This window comes from Pezoporus occidentalis, unplaced genomic scaffold, assembly GCF_034315485.1.
Source record: "Pezoporus occidentalis ecotype Australia unplaced genomic scaffold, CSIRO_AGI_Poc_V1 ctg85, whole genome shotgun sequence".
Classification (NCBI taxonomy): Eukaryota; Metazoa; Chordata; class Aves; order Psittaciformes; family Psittacidae; genus Pezoporus; species Pezoporus occidentalis.
In genome coordinates this window covers 2,741,083-2,759,445 of record NW_026916212.1, presented here as the reverse complement: position 1 = coordinate 2,759,445, position 18,363 = coordinate 2,741,083, and positions in this window count along the sequence as shown.

Genomic DNA, 18,363 nt, shown 5'->3' with positions numbered 1-18,363 from the left:
TCCTTTTTTTTATGGCAATCACAACTGGTATCATTTATCAAGGTTTTAAATTGTAATAATTTTAATATCGATTTAATGAAACTTTTAAAATATTCTATGGATTTGTTATATAACAGACCAACATGCTGCTCTAATAGTTTATGTTTTAGAGGCAAAAACAAAAGAGTTTTAAAAATCTCCTGGAAAAATTGGAAATGGTTTTAGTCAACTACCAAGTGAAATTCTGTGGTTTTGAGGAATATTTATTTTTTGAAAGATGTGGATCGAGCATCCTTAAGACACCTTCTCATTACAGTGTTACACCTCTTACAAATGCTTCCGACCTCCAGGCCCTTTGTGCACATAGCAAGAAAAAAAAAATAAAAAAAAAATTGAAAGAAGAGAACGTGCCTGACCAGAAACAGAAATTGTAACAGAATATAACAGAAAGAGAAGGTAGCTTTGAGTGGGCTTGGTACATCCTGAACCTGCATTATCTGCCCAAGAGGATCACTGATGAGACTTTTTGTTTAGATCTGAAGTTTGTTTTTTTTTTTTATTTTTTATTCCAGAACTGAGCTGAGGGAGCTGTCTTCATGGTTTTGTATTTTTCAGATGATGTTTGCTGTGCTTTGTGCTTTCTTATAGTCTAGCCAGCTCTTTTAAATAAGATTTATTTTTGTACATGAAAGCTCTCAGCCACTAAGGAGAAATATGGCAGGTAAAGACAGCAGTCACACTCCAAAGCAATGCTCACATACTCACTACTTAGGTGTGTTGTAAAAATCTGAGTATAAATGCAACATCTAGGAACACAAGGAAAAGGCATGTTTGGGAAGCACAGCAAATGCCAGTATATATGCATGAGACAAAATATGCACACTAAAGGTGCATTTGAATATTAAATAAAAACAGAACTTTGAAAATTCCATTTTTTTTTAAATTCTGGAAAACAGAAAATAGGGTTGAACATGCCTAGAACTGACTACTCCTCTGTGTACTTTATCTTCCCCAAAGGCCTCTCTTCACGCCTCCCTGTGACACATCTGCTTTCTCTGCCTTCCACTTCTCTGTTTTTCTACTATTTGACTACCTGAAACCACAGCTCAGGGGCAGGGAAACTGCAGATATGAACAAAATAATCTGCCATTTGGCCTGGGCCAGGCAGGCTTAGCTGGGTTTCCTCATCCTACTGTCTGCTGTCTGAAGTCTCTGTCCCTGGACTATTAGATCTCTTTTTATTACAGGACCCTTTTTGATCTCCAAAGAAGATTGCACTTCTGCTTCCCATATCTGCGAGAAGTTTTTACAGCCTGACACATTACAGGATGGAGCAGAGGTTGTTTTGTAACACCATCTAAAAGTTTCTTTACTCTGAATAAAATTGTGTACCTGGTAAAACCCTATTGAGGAGATGAGTCCATTTTCCTAACAAATAGTCACTGGCAACAACAGTACATGTGTCCTTAGCGTGTTCAGTGACGTAGTATGGCTTGCAGAGTGCAAAGTTATCCTACAGAAGGGTGCTATATAGTAGGCAGAGAACTTGTATCTGTGAATAAATATTATTCAATGTATTTATAAACTTAATAGAAATGGGTAATTAGAATGAAGTGACAGATCACTAAAAAAAAATCTTCCTAATACAAGAGGGTAATTTTTTATCTTCTTGAATGCTGTGCACAAGCACTTTCCACATATTTCTTTTTCATTTTAAGTGCCAATGTTCCTGAAAAAGTAGCTCTGCTTTTTCTGTCCTCTCCCTCTTCTTTCTCCAATTTAGGTTCACTTCTGCTACATTTATGATTCGTAGGCAAAACTAACAGGTGTTTTTACTGAAGTTATTGCTTTAGAAGAAATACTACATTGATATTTTTCAACTGTAGTTAAAAAACACGGCTTTTGTCGGTTCTTCCCGAGCATTTAATAGAACATGTGCAAGCATGGTCATATTTTGCAGTATTCCTAACAAGCTATCTGTGGTCTGCACACAGAGACATCTGTTTCCAACTTCTTCCTCCTTCAGAACACATTTTTGTATGGCCAGCAGGAGGAAAATGATAAATTTTGGCTCAGGCCTGCATGATAACAACTGACCAGGAGCGCCATCATTGCTGATATTTTATGGTATCGTGTTCTCATGAGACTTTACACAGGCAGATTTGCTTATGTTTATTTAATCTGGTTGATATTACTTTGACTAATGCAAGGTATTTTACATCTGCTGTTACTATGTTGTTTATAACCCCAGGTTGCTGAAATAAGAACTTCTCTGGTCTGGAGATACTCAACTCTTGCACTATAGGAGGATAGGTAACCAAAATAAGGAACTACTTGAAAAAAAAATCTTGCTACTCTGCAAAGCTTTGCAATGCTGTGGAAAGGTTACGGAAAACATAATTTCTCCACAGACTGGGATTCTGTATGTAAAGGGAAAGGAGAGACACTGCGGAACAGCAATGAAGAGTTTAGAGATCCTAAATATTTTGTACAATTTTGTGGTATTTCACTCTGCCTATTGTTTGGTAGTAAAGGAGGGAAGCTGCTCTTATTAAGCTCCCCAGAGAAGAAGAAAATTTGTTCACAGAAGGTTTCAGAGTGCTTATACCAACATTTTGCCCATACACCCATGACTCAGGCCTGGTTTCCTGAGTTCTCTGGTATTAGTCAGCATGAATTCTATCTCTTAAATAGCCCTTTTTGATGTTTAAATTTCAGTGGAGGAAAGCACGGCATGCCCACGAGCAGTAGCACAATCCCATGTGGACTGCAGCAGGCATTACATCAAATAATTTTTCTGCTGCTTGTGTAAAGTGTTCATAACCTGTGCCCTTTCATTATTAATGGTTAAACCAAGCCACTGGTGTAGAAATAACCGTAATTGCTGACATAGATTCGTGGAAGATTCCTGATTTAAGTCAGCTCTCATGTGCTTTAAAATGTCTTTCTTGACTTTTTAACATGATCATCTACACTAATATGGTTGAAGTCCCGTTATGGTACAGCATTGAAATCTAAGGTGTTTCTGGCAGAAGTATTATCGAAAAGGTAAGTAGGTATACAAATCTGCTGACTTACGCAGTTTACCATATGAAAGTCTCTACTGTATTCCCCTATGGATATTTCATTTATCAGTGCTTCTCTAGTCCCTAATGAATCACTTAATTGGCCAAGATAAATGACTGTTTGAGAGCTGCTATTTATGGCAGTATTTAACTCAGCTTCTTTTTCAAATTGAGCACTTATGGCTATTTCAGGTCTGTCTTGTCACTGGTCTGTTTCAAATGCCTTGTCTACTTTTACTGCGCTTTAATTTAATGTTTGTTGCTATCCTTTTAACAGTTTCCAAGTTCAACAGAAGTCAGGAATGCAGTAATAACTGACTGGATATCAACACTGAAATATGTGAGAAAGTCAGTTACAATTTACAAAAGATATGGAAAAAATGTATGGATGGACTCGTACAGTCCATCACTACCAAATGGGCACTATCAACATTGGGAAGCTAAGAGGCAATGAAAGGGCATGCACTGACAGGCACAGACTCCAGAAAGTAGTTATATATATTATGTACATTAATTTTAATTGTATTATTTTGAAATTTATTTTCTGTAACAGTGTTTTTCTTGTTTTAATTTATTTTTTCCATAAAAAATAGATCTTCACTAACAATATTTTGCTGAATATATTGTTCAGATTTAATTTATAGGAGCAATAAATTTCTAGCTCTACCTATTAGGTGTGTTTTCTGTTTGCCCTTAACAATCCTGAGATATGACTTATGAAACAGGCTAGAAGAATCAATACATGATTTGATGTGACATTGCATACCGAGCTGTCAAAGTCTGAGCAGGTTAACCTAGATGTTCTTGAGTAGCCAAATGGAAAATTAGGGTACATCCTAAGAATATTGAATTTTAATTGGCCACCAGGGACACAGATATGATCTTTGCAAAGCAGGAGTTCATTCTTGGTTCATTCTTGAGTTAAAATTTGAGTGTGTGTTAGCAGATTTGATTTTTGTGGTGAATGAATCTTGAGTGCTGTAAAATACTAAGGTGTTGTTTGAGTGACAAGACAACCATGGCAGATTTGTAAAATCACGGTCTGCTGTTTTAGTCAAGGTATTTAACCATATGGAATAGTAGTAGGCTTCCTAATTTGGGAATTTAGGAACTAAAGCCAGAAAAGTTAATACTGTAAAAAAAGTCTGCACCACAAAGATCAGTGAATACCTGCAATGGAAATTGGGTGTTTTGCAAGTGATGGCATCAGAAATTTGACATGTTGTTTGTGGAGGAGACAAGAATTCTTTGATGCTGAGGACATAAATGTGATGCACAGATGAAGGGGCTGGACAACCTCGATGCCCCACCAGAGCTGTCAAGATATAAAGTCTTATTAGGAATCCAAATCAGAATGAGAGTCTTATAGGCACATCATGTGCTAAAACTTACACAGGGGAAGTTTAGATTGGATATAAGGAGGAAGTTCTTTACTGTGAGGGTGGTGAGGCACTGGAATGGGTTGCCCAGGGAGGTTGTGAATGCTCCATCCCTGGCAGTGTTCAAGGCCAGGTTGGACAGAGCCTTGGGTGATATGGTTTAGTGTGAGGTGTCCCTGCCCATGGCAGGGGGGTTGGAACTTGATGATCTTAAGGTCCTTTCCAACCCTAACTACTCCATGATTCTATGATTCTATGGTAAAAGCCTGGATGAGAGTTCATGTTCCTCAGAGCACAGTCCTTGCTCATGAAGCATTAGGAATTAAAAGAGTGTCACTGACTTGGAATTGATCAGAGCAGTCCAATAGGGACATAAGGTGGTTTAACATGCTTGGGAACCATCTTGAATTGGTGGAATAATTTTTACAAAGATTGTTCAGGGAATAGCATGCGCAGTTTTTTATCAATGCCATTTTCTTGGGTTTGGTTGGGTTTCTTTGTTTTGGTTTCATTTGTTTGTTTGTTTGTTGGGGTTGTTTTTTTTTTTTATTTCTTAATTTACTTGATAATAGATGTTCAGTTACAGTATTTCCTCCGTGGTTAATTGCTCAAGGTAAGCTGAAGCGGAAGTAGTGGATGGAGATCCACATGACAACAAAATTGCAAGGGTTGTTTATGTGTTAGAAACTATGGGAACAGCTGAGAACAGGCACATAGGAATTAGGCATCTGTTTCCCAAAAAGGTGGCAGAATCAGTAGCCCAACTGAAGCGTATCTACACCCATGCACACAGCATGGGCAACAAGCAGGAGGAGCTGGAAGCAATTGCACAGTTGTTACCAGTTTTTCCCCAGTTGACCACCCCCCCCCCCCCCCCCACCTCGAAGACAGTGATGGGGAGCAGAAAAAAACCCAAAAGCTGTTAGACACACACAGTTCTATGGGGCCAGATGGGATCCACACAAGGGTACTGAGCAAACTGACAAAAGTGGTTATGAAGCCACTCTAAAATATTTATCAGCAGTCCTGGCTAATCAGGGGGGTCCCAGTTGACTGGAGATTAGCAAATGTGATGCCCATCTACAAGAAGGAATATCTGTAGAAGTACAGACCTCTCAGTCTGACCTTGGTGCCAAAGGAGGTCATAGAGCAGATCAATTTGAGTGCCACCATGTGGCACGTGCAGGCCAACCAGGTGAAGAGGCCCAGTCAGCACCGGTTTATGAAAGGCAGGTCTTGCTTGACTGACTTAATTTCCTTCTATAGGAAGACCTTGGCACTATTTCCCACAGCATTCTTCTAGAGAAGAAGCTTGGACTGGCACACATTTCACTGGGTAAAAATCTGGCTGGGTGGCTGGACCCAAAGAGTTGTGGTGAATGGAGTTAAATCCAGTTGGTGGTCAGTCACAAGTGGTGCCCAGTTCTGCTTAACATCTTCATCAATGATCTGGATCAGGGGATCAAGTGCACCCTCAGTAAGTCTGCAGACAACACCAAATTGGGTGGGAGTGTTGATATGCTTGAAGGTAGCAAAGTTCTACAGAGGGATCTGGGCAGGCTGGATCAATGGGCCAAGGCCATTTACATGAGGTTCAACAAGGCGAAGTGCCAGGTCTCGTACCTGAGTCCCCACATTGCTACAGGCTTGGGGCAGAGTGGCTGGAAAGCTGCCCATGGAAAAGGACCTGGGGTTGTTGACTGATGGAGCTGAACATGATCCAGCTTGTGCCCAGTCAGACAAGAATTCCAGCATCCTGGACTGTATGAACAAGAGGGTGGCAGCAGGGCCAGGGCAGCAATTGTCTCCCTGTACTGGGCATGATGAGGCTGCACCTCAAATCTTGTGCTCATTTCTGGGCCTCTCACTACAAGAGAGACATTGAGGTGCTGGAGTGGGTCCAGAGAACAGCAACGGAGCTGGTGAAGGGTCTGGAGCACAAGTGTGATGGGGAATGGCTGAGGGACCTGCAGGGAGGAAAGGGGGGGGGGGGGAGTTGGTGTGGAGAAGGGGACTCTCAGGGGAACTGTATTGCTCTCTACAGATACCTGAAAGGAGGATGTAGTGAGGTGGGGGTCAGTCCCTTTTCCCGGGTAACAAGTGCTAGCACTAGAGGAAATGACCAGAGGCTGTTTAGCTTAACTTGGATAGTAGGAAACATTTCTTTCTTGAAAAGGGTTGTCAAGCATTGGAACAGGCTTGCCAGGGAAGTGGTTGAGTCACGATCCCTGGAGGTATCGCTTAGAACATGGGTTAGTGGTAGACTTGGCAGTGTTAAGTTTATAGTTGGATGATTTTAAAGGTCTTTTACAACCTAAATTACTTTTTCATTCTATGGGTTCTATGGCATTACTCAAAGCACTTTATAGTTGTTAATATACAAGCACCATGCTACTATTTTTTTATTTATTTTTGAGCCTGGAAAACCAAACCTGAAACACAATCTGAACCACAGTTTTGTGTATATTTAGATCATTTGGCTTCAAATTAACTTAGCAGAATTTGCTTCATCATTATGATTGTGAGGTGCTTAATTTTTGTCATTTTGCAAACAGTCTGAAATGCCTTTTTGTGCTAAAGTGCATTTAAACATCTAAGTAAGTTGTAGGAGGTTGAGCTGATATCTGTATCCTGAACACTCCTAAGTGAACTAAATGAAGGCTCAGCAGAGATTCACCTGGGTAGTGCAAGCAGGACAAGGCTACTGAGTTCAGAAAATTATATCATCCCATTTCTAATACTTTAATCCATTTGCTCCTTTAGATTCCATTACCAGTCCTGTTATCCAGAGAGTGCAGACCAAACGTGCTTTCAATTTTCTTTGATTGTATTGAGATATCCTCAGTAACATTCAGTATAATTTGATGATGTCTTCCTTAATTTCATTTCTTTAAGCATATCCAAAATTTCATACTTACAAAGTAAGAACAATGTCAAACCAGACAATGTCAGGCTAAATGGCAAGGATTCTAAGCCTGGGTAGGTGGCAAGGAAACTTCTTTGCAATGATTTCTGCTGATTAGAGATGCACTTTATGTGGTGAGTGAATTGTTTTCCCTTCTGAAGGAGGAATAAGTACATATATGTTTCTTGGATTTTTGCTAGCTTTGGAGACATGATGGTTACATATTAAATTTTTCATTTTTGTAACTTTGTTGAAACTGAGAAGAACCCAGATTTGAGAAGGTCATGGACCTAGTGCGCTGCATGCTTCGATAGTGAATAGAGTGATTTTACTTTGAAGCAGGACATTTCATTTAGTAAGTTAAGTAGCAGAGAATACATCTCATGAGGTACCCATGTGCTAGGTGTGCTCTGAAGTGATTAGGAAGAGATAAGTAACCATTAAGCCATTTTAAGGCAATTCTAACTAGTTTGTATATATTTATATGAAACAATGTGAGCTCACTAGAATATGGCACTTACCACAGTCAAAAACCTGATTCTGATTTCCACAAAAGCTAGTGGGTGATTGACATTAATAGACTGTAGATTTTTTTTTTTTAGAGAAAAAATATAAGCCATTATAACATTAATAGTGCATATTATAGTGCTCAGTAGTATAGTATTCAGTAATAACAAAGAGTGACAACTTTTTGGAGAATCTGGACATACTTCTTTTTCACAATTTATTATTACGATCTAGAATTTTGTGCAATCTTGAACTTCAAACCCAAACCAATGCGTTTTAAGAAGTATCATTATGAGACGCAAGGGTAACTTCTAAAAATGGCCTTGCCAATATGTAAGAGGAATGGAGGCAAAAGAACAACACTGATTTTTCTTAAGTTTTACAGAAGGTACTCCGAGAAAAGTATTTGTTAGTGACATAACTTTTCTTCATAACCCAGCTAGGTTCCTTTTTGTTAAAATTAGGATTCTTGGGGTTTATTTCAGAATATACAGTACTGAAATGAATTAACAAAAAGAGACCTGTAATAGATTATTTTGTCAGCTGCCTTATATCCTACTAGTAATATGAAAACTGAGCAATCTTATAACTTCTAAAAGCACTCTGAACACCATCTAAGAAGATAAACAAAGCTTATTTTGTGTAATCTCAGCAAATTTAGAACAAAGTTCTTCTAATGTATGCTTCTCAGCTGAATTTTCTCACAGGCATGTTTACTCAGCAGACAGAAAATTACTAGGCCTAGTGGGTAGAAGGAAAACTTTGCAAAGGTGGCATTTTAAATTAGCATCTGGAAATACCTTTTCATGTTTCAAGCTAGACACCTGAAAATTGATGCACACCTGTATTTGTAAATACAGTAGAAATCAACTCGAGAACAATTCTCAAGGAGAATTGGAAAAATGTAGTCTAAAAGATTTAACTCCTACTTAAAGAAGAGATAATTCCAAAATTAGACAAGGTTGACTGTGGCCTTGTTCAGCTCAGTTTTGAAAATCTCAAAGGATGGAGATTGAAGAATCTTCTAGGAAACCTGTTGCAGTGCTTAATCAAGCCACTGTGAAAGTCTTTCTTCCCTTGCAGCTGTCTTTGGTGCAGCTTGTCACCTCTGCTGATTATCCTTTTGCTCTGCGCCCCTGAGATGAGTCTGCCATTTCCTACCAGCTCTTGGAAGGCTGCAATGGGTTCCCTGCTCCAGCTCCTTGACCGTTACTTGATGACATCATTTTTGTAAACGCAGCCCCGTGCGTGGATAACCTCTGTCACCACAAGGGCACACTGCTGACTCATGGCAAAGCAGGCACTGGAAATAATATCCTAGCACTCAGAAAGGATTATAGGATTTCAGAGGACTTGATTTTAAGAACTGACCTGAAAAATTTATAATGAAGGCATAGCTTTACCATCTTCCAGGACTTATCTGGAAAAGAATGGAGTAAAATAGAAGACAGAATTTGCCTATCTAATGTTCTGGGCTTCCCACCTGGTGAAAGCTGTCATGGTTTAAGCCCAGGACAACACCCAGTATCCACATTATTTCTCTTGGAATTAAGACTCTAGTATGCAAAGAGTGTTCCTTAAATCATCAAATCCAATCCTATTTCATGGTAGGCAGTTGTAATGTATAATCCCAGGAAAACATTTCTTAGAGTTCCTTGTAAAACTAGCTAGGGCTTGTGTTTCCAGTGCTTGCACTAAAAAGTGGTTCCACTATGCTGATATCCAGAAAACCTATTCTAATTCTCAAACCAGACACATACAGCTCAAGTTTATAAACTTTTGTAATTGTGCCAGTATTGCCCTTTAAGTTCAATAACTCTTTATTCTCCCCAGTAATAATAGTGCTGATGTATTTATAGTTACATCCCTTCTTAGACTTTCTTTTCCTGGTTTCAAAAAACCAAAAATTGCAGAGCAGAATGTATTTTCTAAAATGCTGTAGAATCATATTAACCCATTTCATGACTGCATCACTTTAGTATTTAATAGTTCCCCTAGTATCTCTCTCTACCTGTACTGTTTCCAGTTATCTCACTCATTAAATATCTGACCTTACCCCTTGTTCTTTTGAATTTCTGAGAGATTTGATTTTGCCTCACATATCTTCTGAACGAGAGCCGCAATCATTGGACTACTAACACTGTAGCTGTATTTCACAGTCTTTTTTTGTGTCTCTAAGAAACTTAAGTTACCCAAGCTTTTTTCCTTTTTTCCCCCTCTCTTTTTTTTTTCTGTTGAACTGTCAGCTGCAAGTAAAATAGATTAAATAGCTCTATCTGACAGAAGAACAATAGAACAAAAGTGAGAGGATAGAAATGTGTTTCTATTGTTCCTACAATAGAGATGATAGCTGTGAATCTTCCTGCTAGAGCTGTCACAAATTATTTGAGCAAAATTCTCAGAAACACTTCTTGTATTGGAAGTTAACTGAAATGGAGGAGCAATTTTTTTTTTCGATAAAGTTATTGATTCAAATTTAAAGAACATTTTTTAATGTTTTAAACTCTGATTTTGATTTAATGCTTAATGTTTAATGTTTAAATGTTTGGTCCCTCTCAGTACCAAAACCTAAAAAGGTGGACATGCAGGTGAGAGTCAGAACATCATTCAGCATAATTTTGCAATATGGTGTAAAGTCTAGATTTCCTAGAGATGTTAAACATGGGCTACAAGAAACTAATGATGTGTCTACAGCATGGATGGATGAAGAAATGCAGCCATAAAAAGCTATGAAGATGAAGACAATATTAGCAAAGGACTAAGTTAGATATACTTTACTAATTAATAATTACTTATCTTTCAAAAGTGTCCTTTTTAAAACTGACCTGTTCAAAAAACTATGGAAATAGAATGATTTCCTTAAAAACAGAAAAGGGTTTGCATTAAGATACAGAAAGGACCGGTCTCATACTATTTTATGCTTTTGTTTTGCAATGCTGAAAGGATATGTACATTTTCCCTTCTGCATAACGCTAAAGACAAATATATGCATGTTTAGAGTGAATACAGTAGCTGAACGAGAGAATACCAGCATTACTACATAACTGAATATTATGAATACATTTTAAAGTGATTAGCTGTTTCTTAATTTCAATATGTAATCTATTTCCACTGGAATCAGAAATAGGTATTTAAAACAAGTTTTATTTTAAATTGTAGCAAAATTATGTCTTAATAATAATTTAATTTGATGAAGTACCAGTATTAAGTATAAAAGAGTAGCTTTTAAAATGTAGTGTTTGGGGGGAAAGGGGTTGCCATTTTTACGAAGTTTGGGTTTTCACAGTTTAAAAAATAGATCAGATTTTTTTTTTCTGCTAAGTGTTACCAGGTAATTCAGGGACACATGTTAATTAATCTCATTCCAAATTGTCTAGTCATGCTTGTTAGCCATAGAAAAAAGGGCTCTCTTTTTTTATATGCAAATCCCATGAGTCCTCTGAAATCCATTTGTAAATGAACATTTTTCATCCAGACAAAATGCCTAAGGCAAAATTAAATAACAGCAATGATGAGGGGTATCCTTACCTGACAAAGTCATGCACCCAACGAAAAATAAAAATAGATCCAAATAATGACCTATTGGGTCTAGACATAAATCTACATTATATTTTCCTGTATGTTTATTGCATCTTACCACTTTGATTCATTTGCACCAAAACAATACTGATTGGTGAGCAAAAGCAGAGCCAACATTCCAGTTTAAAAGGAGACTGTAGCTGTTCTATCCAAGTGAAGCACTGGATATTGAATCATATATTTATACTTTCAAAATCCTTAGATGAATTTTGTTAACAAACCTTCTCATCCTCCCATAGGAACAGTGGGTGGTGCTACGCATTTACAGAAGAAACTCTCCTACCTCTGGAGGAGTACACCTCTCAGGCTGATGACAGGCTAGATGCAAAAATAACTTGCCTTTAGGATTACTTTTTTAATGTGAGAAAAACACATGCAAATAATATGATACATGAGACATGGAGGATTGCTATTCTGAAGCCCACGCTATGCACCTTCAAAACAAATGAAGGTTCCCTGAGCTGTATTTTTCTTTTTTTTCCAACAATTAGATCTCAATAATAATTGAAGATACTCATCACTTCTCTGCTTTTTTGATCAAGTCTTGTACATTCTGCACCAAACAAGTCATGACATGAACATCAGTAGAGGTAGAACTAGGATTTTGCCTCTTCTACAACAAAAACCCAGTCAAGCTCATAGTCTTCTACCACAAGCCAGCTTGCCTGGGTCCAAAGATATCTGCCAAAAAATAAAACACTGATAAGTTTTAAGTTTCAGAAGTAACAGATGCCTTTCCCCCACCCTACCATGTTTTCACTTTAAATTTCCTTCCTGCTATTGAATCACACCTGCTTGTAGCAAGAAAACACACTGACTGCTCAGCCGCTTACTAATGTAAACCAATGAACAGTGGATTTTGTATGGTTTGTCTATTGCACAGAATTTGTAACCTACTAAAACCACCAATGTACAGGCAGTGACTGTCAATCAAGTTGGTAAGATTTATAACTTCCTTTCTCCAGATGCTTGATTTCATCTCTACTGATAGCTGCCAATTCTTGCCCTGAAGTAGTGAAAAGGTAAAGTCTGCACCTAAACCCATAATTGTCCAGGCTGTTTCTTTGCATTTTCATTCTATTACCTCAACTATGATATTGTATTATTTCCTTTCTGAGTTATAATGTAACACAACCCACCTTCACCCCAAAACGCATAGCTTTAAGACCAAAAATGACACATGGGATTTTTAGCATTGTAAAAATAAAACTGCTACTTTTGAAACACAGAGTTGTATTGGTTTGGGGTTTTTTTTAGGAAGATGCTCAATGACCTTTCTACTATATTTTTTAATATCCTCTATAAATGCAACACGTCTTGCATCTGAATGCACTAACCTTCATGATGCAGAGAGAGCACAGTTTCTTTTGCTTTCCCCCTTTCCATTCCTGTGAATTTCGTATTATCCTTTTTTCAGGACAGCACAATTTTAAGATGAGTACTCACTTAGGTTTAGGGCACTCTTCCACCAGATCAGAGCTGTGGGTTTAGCCTCCCTGTGGTTCACTGACACAGATCTTTTCCTCTCCAGGTAATTCCTCTATCCATTTGGTTGTAGTGTTGAAAGGCAGGAAGCCTTCTTTATTAGGATTATAAAAGAAAGCTGATTTGCTCTGTTCTTCAAAAGAATGGTTCAAGATTACAGCTTTAACACACATCTGTAGGCTGGGAGTCCCAGACAGACAGAGACACCTCTCTGGATCAAACTTCCGAGCTCCACTGAGAAATGTGATTTCAAAACACACATTTTTCTCCATTTTTCTTGTTTGTCAGCATAAGATACTTTCCTGTTCAAAGGCTCCTTTCTGGAGTTCCTGATTTCCCTGGGACATAAGAAAAACATTCCAAGGGTGAAGTAATAAAGAAACTAAAAAAGAAGGTTTACTTTTGAAATCTCTGTTTTAAGTTACAGCAGTAATCTGTTACCTGTATAAGTGGTTGAAGTAACAGCGCATACGTCAAAACCTCTGTGTGATGAACACAGTGGTGGAGTACTGATAGTGATGGAGGCGGAAAACTTTTCATTTATGTTTATTATGATGAGTGCATGAGTTGCAAACATAATTACACACTGGATTATTCAGCTCACACTTTTGGACCAATTTTGTGTTGTTCTACATGAAAATTAAATTCTCACCATTCCTAAGCAGTTGTAAGGTCCAACTTACCAGTTCCAATTCACAGGTTGACCCTGAAAAAATCTAAATTAATTTACTTTTTAGCAGATATCTAGAATCAATTTCATTTTAGTAACATCTTTCAGATTGTCTTAATTTTTGTTAGTTTCTGTAAATTTATTGTTGATTTTTCCTAAACCTCAGTCACAGTGAGGACTTCAGTCCTAAATTTCCAATATAATCAACCAATTACAATGTTGTACTCTTTATAGAATGTGTAGCAGGAGTCCTTGTAAGAAAATAACCAGAAATTAATTTGTCAGATGCTTCAGGTTCCAACAGCACCTAATAGACTGATAGCGTAAGAGCATGGGGTATTTTTTGAAGACCTCTTTTCTAAAGGAATAACATTATTCACTGTTCATCAGTGTATGTCTGGAAAAAAAGGACATTGCAGTCCATCACAGATTGACAAGAACAGAAAATATACTTTAGACACTAAACCAGCCAGATTTCTGTTTAAGGAAGGACAGATATTTCACAGAATTGATTTATATAGATTGTGTTAATCTTAGCTGCATGCTGAGGTCTGATCAGCTTGCTGCTGGACATAATATTCTGCTTTGTCTATTTTGATATTTCTAGGAGTGCTCTATCTCTTTCTGGTGGATGATAGCCCATAAAATATGATTGGTGTGCAGGCATAAAAGAGGCAGTCCAAGGACTCCTGACTCAATAGTGGGAGACTGCAGCTCAGGCTAACATCCTTTATTTTCTTCCTTAGGCACATATATTTTCAGTAGCTAAGCCTGAGAAATATCAGGGTAAGAGGTGTAAGCACTAGGAAAACACAGATCAACCTTACCTCACAGAAACCGATAAAGCAAGTATCACCTGTTTTCTAAGCTGTTCTTTAGTTAAGATTAACTTGTGTTAGGCCACTTAAAATATGCTTCCTGGGGGGTGTGTGTCTGTGACTGTAAAACAAAATATTTTGTATGTGTGGCTCACAGTGACCTAAGTGGGTTACACCTCAAAGGAAAACATAATTTTTTCAGCTTTCTGAAAGTCCAGACAACTGAAGAAATGATGCTCTGAAGACCTTCAGTGCCAGTCTGGTCTGAAAACACTGCATGCAAAGAAGTTAATTCCATTCCAAACAATCCCTAATCTGACAGGTTTCTATTTCATGCTAGTAGTACTTAAAGAAAAACATTCAACGCTCATAGTAAATGAAATGCATGCATACGATAACAAAGGAAATGGAGATTCTTAAAATATAAAAAACTTTCACCCAAATGTCTTAACTATCCAAAAACCATGGACAAATGAGATTAGGGTATTGTTATTTCAGTCTTTTGAAAAATAAATAATGCTGAGGACAGTGAACAATTATTTCTGTAACTGCTCAGTAAAGAAAGGAGGCTCCCATTCCAGTGGTTATGGCAAAAATTGCACTTAGTCTAAACTAACTTCTAGGTTTCTGCTTTTCTTTAGGCTTCAGGAGGCTGCAGAAGAGCCAGTGTTAATCCTAGCACTATCTTTATTAAGTGTTCATTAAATGAGTTTAGTGTGCTTCATGATGCTGGATTGAGGTTAATATTGCTTCATGACATGTTTTTCAGACCTGTCTGTATGCTGTATGCATCATCACTATCAACTTTAATGTCATGATATCTTTTAATTACTGAATATGTGCATATGAATACTTCTCTTATTAGATGACATAAATTCTGTTACTTTTATATTATGTATTAATAATGGTAATGAAAAGATGGAAGAAAGGGAAATGATGTTGGAAGAAGTTCTAATATATGTATGTAGATTTATTTGGCAAGACTTGAGAAAATGCTTTTACAAAGGATTGTAATGTTTTTGCAATAGTTATATGCAGAAGTTCTTCAGCGGTTTTGATCCTGGATTGCTCTACACCAACATAAATATTATGGACAAAATTTGTCACAATGGATCTCTTTACAAGAAAAGTCAGATATGGATGCACATGTTTTTCCACATTTCTCAACTTCCTTGACACTTCCTTGCAAGTTCTATGAGCAGCAAAGGCACAGAAGGTGCTCATTATCATAGGGGAATATACAACAACTGATCATAACAGATCAGAGGCTCTACAAGTAAAATACACTTTGTAGTTGCTTTGTTCGTGTTTTCTTTTTCTAGAACTAAAGAACAGCTGTTCCAATTAATGTGTTGGGTTTGGTTTTTGGTTTGTTGTTTGGGTTTGTTTTTTTTTTTTTGTTGTTGTTGTTGCAGCTTTAGTATTTTTCCGGAAACAGAGGAATAATCACAAATTACATGAGGTACCATCAACAATTAAGTTGAACTGAGATTAGAAAACATGGTCAATACTTCATTTTTGTAAGTAAATGAATGACAATTATGAAGGTACTTTTGCCACTAAATGTAACGGATTCCATTATATAGTTCTTTTTCTCCACTGTGTGACCTTGAGTCTCCAGATGAGATGTCCTCTCTCTCCCCATTTTGCAAAAGAAGAACAAAGCCTAGAAATCTGGGTTTGGGTTGGAAAGGACCTTAAGATCATCTGGTTTCAACCCCCTGCTATGGGAAGGGACACCTCCTGCTAGACGAGGTTACTCAAAGCCTCAGCCAACTGCCAGCTTCTCTGGACAACCTGTTCCAGTGCCTCACCGTCCTCACGGTAAAGAACTTCTTAATATCTCCTGTTTAAGTCTGAACCCATTACTCCTTGTCCTATCTCTACCGTCCCTGATGAAGAGTCCCTCCATGGCACCTTTGTAGGCCCCCTTCAGATATTGTGAGGCTACTTCTGAAGCGTTTCTGATGCTAACTGAAAAGAAGTTTTCCAAGATTTTAACTTCCAGTCTAAAGAAAAGAAGATATAAAATAAAATAATCATTTAAACAATATGAGAAAAAAGAAAAAAAAAAGAAAGAAAAGAAAAGGCTGCCTCTGCAAGACAGAAAATAGATGACTAGAATTATGGATTGTGAAGCTGAAAGGACCATTAGAACCATTAGGCTGGCTTTCTGTAAATCACAAGCAATGAATATTTAACACACTTCTGTGCTGAGTTGAGTAACTTGTATATTCATGTAAAGCAGAAGTTATTTTTGATTGAAAAATAAGCCTTTCTTTCACTGGTTGCTCTAATGATTTCTCATCCTTGCCCATAAGAGTGTGCACATCTTATTTTCTCTTTGAATTTGCTTGGACCAAACTTAGCTTACCTAGCATCCACAGTTTTGTGAGACAGAAGAAGTTATTTTATCCTCTTAAGGTGCTGCAATTTCTAATGCAGATTTTCTAAAGAAGAATTAAAATTATTTTTAGTCTTAGGTTTTTTTCCTGAACTATTACAAAACTGTTTTCTAGCATAGACTGCTCATTTTTGAAAAATTCCATTTGCAATAATCCACTTTGAATATCGTTTTTTATTTACAATTCCTTCCTAAGGTCTGCAATTTATCTGGATCCTTATTAAATGTGCAAAATTCTTAGTTGTGATATTATCTCATCATATTTAAATTCTTAAGTTTATTGTATCTACGCAGTTACCTTTACTAACCTGATTTCCTGTCTCTTTAGAGAATAGTTTCTCTGTCAAAAAATAACTTCAGTTGTCATTAGTTACATTCTTCATCTTTAATTCTTTATTAGAGGAATCCCTTCACAGCTTTGTCATTTACATTGCCTATGATAAATTTCATTTAACTGGCCTGCAACATTCTGTTGTCCTATGATAAAACAAGCATTGTTCCAATCTTTCTGCTACTTAAAGAAAAAACAACCCCAAACCAAAAAAACCCTGTCTTCAATACTGTTAGAATGTCTAACATCACTATCTGTATGTAATAATTTTAAAAGCTTAATCCCTATTATGCAGTTAAGCCATATTCCCTAATCACAGAAGGGCTGGGAAGTATTTCAGCAGGGAACAGCTTCAATTTGATTAGTATTTTCAAGGAAAAATACCTAGAGGTCTCTACTAATTTTTTAACCACCAAGCATGAATAACGACTTGACAAATCAATGAGGCCCTCTTATAACAACATTGGCACTGCTTACTCAGTATTCTTAGCAACACAGTATAATCCTAGTTGTTTGGACCATGAAAAGACTTGATCTTTGCAAGCTCTCCCATTAGGAGTCTGAATTCTGTGAGTGACATTTATAACTCTGTGTAGCTGGCTATTGATTATTCCTGTATTTATGAGTTCATACAGGAACAGATGTTATCTGACATTGTTTGTTTGATCTTACAGACATGTTAAAATTGCCTTTGGAGATTTGGGTGAATATGGAGAGACATGTTGTCATCAGAAACTGAAGCCATGAGAAAACAAACCAAGAAGATTTTTATTCTCAAAGAATCATAGAAGAATCTGGGACAATACTCTGATCAATCTAAATTCATCACTACAGTAGCTTGTAGGAATTCTATTCTATTGTGCAAAGCCAAGGGCTTACCTAATTTAGGATCTATTTATAGGTCTAGTTCACACCAGCTAGTTCATGAAAACAAAATGTAAAAAAACGGGCTCTATTTTTCACACACATTAATAGTAATCTCTACACATACACACGAGAAAGATAATTCTATATGTATTCTCAGTCTAGAAAATTCTTTATACCTGGAATGCAAGCTCTTATACAGCCTTCACTATGTTTCCCATAGCCTCCCATCACCCTGCAAACTCATGCAAACTCATACACACTCCCTAGAAACAGTATCTGAAGTTTTTTTAAAATCCTCTTGCAAATACTGCATTTTTACATCTACTAGTTATACCTAGCCTCTAGCAGTTACTGAATGATCCATGGTCTGTTTG